Source organism: Micromys minutus (assembly GCF_963924665.1).
Source record: "Micromys minutus genome assembly, chromosome: X".
Classification (NCBI taxonomy): domain Eukaryota; kingdom Metazoa; phylum Chordata; class Mammalia; order Rodentia; family Muridae; genus Micromys; species Micromys minutus.
This window is the reverse complement of record NC_137970.1, coordinates 13455786-13461785: the sequence shown is the minus strand read 5'-3', so window position 1 is coordinate 13461785 and position 6000 is coordinate 13455786.

Genomic DNA, 6000 nt, shown 5'->3' with positions numbered 1-6000 from the left:
ATAGAGGTATATACAAAAAGAAGTGTATTTTATAACTTTTGTTACAAATATAGCAGAAGTTTTTATCCTAATTGCTACAAAAGCACAACAGTGATTTGAGCCTTGGCCCTAAAAATCTGAAATATTTGCTAGTTGTTGTCTACTAAAAATGTTTGTTCACCATTTGCATAGATGATTGTATAACATCATATTTTCAGAGTGGAAATCTTGTTCACCTTCCTCTACACAGTTTCTTACTATATGTGGTAAACAAACCATTACCAAGAAGTATATATGTGGGGAAGTAAGTTGGCTGTATTTGGAGAGAATTGCTCCTTTAGAACAGTGAGCTGGGCAGGTAAAAGTCAACTTTGGGGCCAATTTAAAAATAAATCTTTCAGGGTCTATTGTAGTTTGTGGTTTAATATCTAACTAGAACTTGATTTTTTCATCCCCTCAGCTTTAGATGTTTTAGTTTTATGTAGGCCTAAGAAGTTAGGATGCCTTGGTGACTGATAATAGAGCTTCCAGGGAGACATATGACTGGTCACATATTTAATGCCTACCACTTAAACAATAAAAGATTTTCATGGACTTACGATATGCTTTCCAGGTAACACTATGCACACTGTGTATGGATTTCCTAAAAGGACCTATGTTGGCTACTTTTATGTCAACTTGATATAAGCTAGTATCATCTAGGAAAAGATATAAGAAAGTTGAGTGAACGAGAGCCCAGAGAACAAGCCATGCTCCTTCATGGCCTCTGCTTCAATTCTTGCCTTTAGGTTTCTGTTTGAGCTCCTGCTTTGACTTCTGTCAATGATGGACTCTGACCTGGAATTGTAAGCCAAATAATCTGTTGCCTCCACAAGTGGCTTTTTTCATGGTGTTTATCACATCAGTGAAGAAGGAAAATTGGCCAAGGCCTCTGTTGTCCCTTGGCTCAGTCGATTTGTCTCTGCAGGCTTGAAATCAAGATTCTCTATTAACCATTTTCAGTACGTATAGAGGTCTTGATCAACAGTGGTTGGACGGTGGCTCAATGAACTTCCAGGTAGAATGGTGGCACATCTTTTTATACCAGCTTCCTATATACACTTGCGGTGTATTCAGAATATTGGATTTCAACAGTCATTTGGTGGAGGTTCTTTTGGTCTATACAGATGAAATCCTAGGTGGGGGAAGCTCTTCAGGAATGTCAGGGGCTTTAGCAGTTGGAGTTCTCAGTTGTTACTCTCTTGGTACAAGCCTCTAGTATCAAAGCCCCTTTGCTCCAAAAATATTACAGTTCTTGTATGGGCCTCATATGTTAGTAGTATTCCTTGGTCAAAGATAGTGTTGCAGCTTCTTAGGTAGGACTAGTTGTTGACATTTATCAGCCTTTGACGAGTAGCCACTGCTACTTGAGTAGATTTAAAAGGTAAAAGATTCATTAACATCAGTTGACTTGAATTTTGAGACCTATTGTCTAAGGATTTCACAGATCCTTGGGACTGTTCCAGTGGTCAGATCCTGCATTTCTGTATTTTGGTGCCAAGTAACTAACCTTCTAGTTCTTCAGTCTCAGATTCTGTGTTTTACCATCTCTCTACTTCCCCTCCCTGCTCTTAAATTGTTCAGCTGTTCTTTTTCTCTCATCTGCCAAGCAGCCAGCCTTTTTAGCTTGGCTTCCCACTGGATCTGTTGTTTCTGCCACTGCTGTCTCAGAGAGGTTCCCAATATTCTGCCATTTCTTATGCCCAAAGCTTCCTTCATATCACCACCTCTGCCTGCCTAACTGAAAGTACATTTTTAAAAACATCCTTTTACTGAACCCGGTGCTCAAATGTCAGAGGCAGCACAGGAGAATGTCTCCCAACTGTCAAGTCTCACAGCCTGCTTATATAGCCTAACAAGGATTGTTGGAACCAATCAAAGTCATTTGTTTCACACCCTGCCCCTTTATCACTACAGCAACCCTGCTAGACCACCAAGGGATGTGCTTCCTCCATGCCCTACATGGAACTGACCTGAGGGGATCTAGAATTTATCAAGGCTTATGATAGCAAAAGTTCTGATACAAGCTAACCCAGACAGCCCTGGCTACAGTTGTGCTTATGGGACACAGACAGTTAGCTATAAGTTATATAGTTTTATTAAGTATGTCAGCAACTAGCTACCTGATTAGTTGACAGGTAAATATTAAAAACATTTTTTGATCATGAAAACCAGAGAAGCAAGGAGATTATCAAAACTGCTAAATAGGGAGCTAATTTGAACTATTCCTCCACATCATTGCTTATTTACAGAAAAATAAGTGTGAGAATGTCTGCTTACAGCATGAACTTAAGCACTTTATTAACACTAACGTTGATTTGTTTTTAAAACATGTTTGGATGCTTTAAGTGGCTTCTTTTATTATCTTTAATCATGTGTAGATGTGTATACATATCTACTTTCGGGTATGTGCATGTGAATACAGGAGTACTTACAGGTTGGAGGTTTCTGAGCCTCAGAAGCTGTAGTTATAGGTTGTTGTGAACCTCCTGAAGTGGGTGCTGGGAACTAAACTCTGGTCTACTGGGATAACTGCCGGTTCCTTTAACAGCTCAGCATCTCTCCGGTCACTATTTTTAACACTTCTCAACACCTGCTGAGTGTTCCAGGGAGACATGTGTCTCCCCCATCTTACTTCCATGTATTTTCCAACATTCCCTCATTTTAAACCTGTGAAAAGAACGTCCACTGGACTCATCCTTAGAATATGCATGACTTTGTATAATTTTCCAGGATTTCCAGTAGTGTCCCACATTGTAATAATCCTTTCTCACTCAGCTTTTGCTCAGGTATTCTCTTGGACAATTATTTCCTTTCATCTTACTCAATATTAATTTCAGACCTCATAACTAAATGCAAACCTCTCTTCTTTTTTAAATTCGAGGGCTTACATATTCTAATACCCAATTTTTCTTCTAAATAATCCTTGTCATAACAATGTCTATAGCTATGAGAGCTTAGGATGTTCCAGAAGAATAAACGCACAAGATTTGACTTGGACATAAAACTAGATTACTAACAAAAATAATTCCAGGATATACAAATTTATATTATAATAAACTTGGGCTGTTAGGCTAGTAAAATCCTATATGACACTGGATTTGGTCAAGTTATTAGTACTTTTAGCTGCTTTTTAGAAACCAGTTATAAAAGTATAGCCCTTTGTAGCCCTTTGTAGTGTGATACTCTTCACACCTAGATGTGCTGCTTGTCATAGATTACTTGATTGATTAGCTGAAAGTTATATGTAACAGTGAACAATATACTCAACTACATCTCCAACTCTGTTAGTTAAATATTTAGTCTTTTTCATTATCTTCTTTATTCTTCTATCCATTTTTTGAGACATGATCTAATATAGTTAGTTCTGCCTTGGTTGGAACTCACTGTGTAGCTGAGGATGACCTTGCATTGCCTGATCATCTTGTCTCCACTTTCTTAGTGTTCAAAGTGCAAAGTTTACTCATTGTGACTGACTTAATAGTTTTTACACTAAAAGTTTAAAATATTAATGCAAATATGACAAAATGATAGGTAATATAGGTGTGTATTTAGGAAACCCATACAAGCTGTTTTGAGAGTCTCACTGTGGGGTTGGGTTCCGAAAATCCACAAGGTGATCTCTGTTCACAGAGGGGAAACGGCTTCTGCCAACTCCACTTCTGAGTTTGGTTTGGTTCAGCCAAAGGGGAGAGGGACTTTGGGGCAGGGACTGCTCTCACTGCCTCTACTCTGGTGCTTCCCTGTTCCCATTTCCACTGCTCCTTCAAGATGCTGGGCCCGGCCAAACCTGGGGACTAGCTAGGTAGTGATGGGTGCAGGAAAACTTCTGGTAGCAATTGTGGGAGACCAGATCTCTTCCCAAGTGGTGGTGTTACAACTCTTTTGACAGAAGCTCTCAGACAATGGAGTAATTCCTGCACAAGTTTAATTTTGGACAGGCTTCATATACAGTTTTGGGATGGCTTAAAGTCTGACAACAGGTACTTCCTGTTGGCATGGCCCAAGGGCTTTGGAATACCTAATCTACATATTTGTGGGTGTGGTCCTTCCTCTGTCTTGAGCCTACATGATGTGTGGCCACATCCTCACTTGCAGAGGAGGGACTTGGGGCATGTGATCCATGACTTAAGTCTTATTGCAGGGGGCTGTGGGGAGGCTGTAGCTGCATGAGGGAGGACCTGACCTCCTGGGAGACTGAAGTTTTTTTTCTTCTTAGAGTATTTGTTTGGTTTAGGTATGAATGTAGTTGTGGCTTTGAAGAATGAGTTGGGTAGTGTTCCTCCTTTTTCTATTTTGTGGAATAGTTTGGAAAGTATTAGTATTAGGTCTTCTATGAAAGCCTGATAGTATTCTGCACTGAACCCATCTGGTCCTGGGCTTTTTTTTTTTTTTTTTTTTTTTTTTTTTTTTTTTTTTGGGAGGCTTTTGATGACTGCTTTTACTTCTTTAGTTGTTATGGGGATGTTTAGATGGTTTATCTGATCCTGATTTAGCTTTGGTACCTGGTATCTGTCTAGAAATTTATCAATTTCCTCTAGATTTTCCAGTTATGTTGAGTAAAGGCTTTTGTAGTAGGATCTGTTGATTTCTTGAATTTCCTCTGTTTCTGTTGTTATGTCTCCCCCTCCATTTCTGATTTTGTTAATTTTGATACTCTCTCTGTGCCCTCTAGTTAGTCTGGCTAAGGGTTTATCAATTTGTTGATTTTCTCATGGGACCAGCTCTTGGTCTTATTGATTCTTTGTATAGTTCTTTTTTGTTTGTATTTGGTCAATTTGGGCTCTGAGTGTGATTATTTCCTGCTGTCTACTCCTCTTGGGTATATCTGCTTGTTTTTATTCTAAAGCTTTCAGGTATACTCTCTCCAGCTTTTTTCTTTTGAAGCACTCGGTGTTATGAGTTTTCCTCTTGTTACTGCTTTAATTGTATCCCATAAGTTTTGGTATATTGTGCCTTCATTTTTGTTAAATTCTAAAAAAATAAAAATTCTTAATTTCTTTATTTCTTCTTTGACCAAGTTGTCATTGAGTAGAGCATTGTTCTGCTTCCATGTGTATCTGGGCTTTTTGTTGTCTTTGTTGTTATTGAAGACCAGCCTCAGTCCATGTTGATCTGATAGGATGCATGGGATTATTTTGATCTCTTTGTATCTGTTGAGGCCTATTATGTGTCAGACTATATGGTCAATTTTGAAGAAGGCACCATGAGGTGCTGAGAAGATGGTATATTCTTTTGTTTTAGAATGAAATGTTCTATAGATGTCTGTTAAAGCCATTTGGTTCATAACCTCTGCTAGTTTCACCGTGTCACTGTTCAGTTTCTGTTTCCATGTTCTGTCCATTGATAAGAGTGGGGTGTTGAAGTTGTCCACTATTATTGTGTGTGGTACAATATATGCTTTGAGCTTTAGTAGAGTTTCTCTTATGAATGTGAGTGCCCTTGTATTTGGAGCATAGATGCTCAGGATTGAGAGTTCATTTTGATAGATTTTTCCTATGAGTAAAAAGTGTCCTTCCTTATCTTTTTTGATAACTTTTGTTTGAAAATCTATTTTATTAAATATTAGAATGGCTACTGCAACTCATTTCTTCTGACCATTTGCTTGGAAATTTTTTTTCTCAGCCTTTTACTCTGAGGTAGTGTCTGTCTTTGTCACTGAGATGAGTTTCCTGTATGTAGCAAAAGGCTGGATCCTGTTTACATATACAGTTTGATAGTCTATGTCTTTTTATTGGGTAGTTCCGTTCATTGATGTTAAGAGGTATTAAGGAATAGTGATTGTTGTTTCCTGTTATTTTTGTTGTTAGAGGTAAAATTTGGTTTGTGTTTCCTTTTTAAGGGCTTCTACTTGTTTATGTGTGTTCTTCTGCAATTCTTCTGTAATTCTGTAATGATTTTAAGTTCAAATCTTGTTTTTCTTGTTTGTTGGTATATCCACTATTTGCTGTGGTAGGAGCACTGGGTTGTGATGTTGCCAGG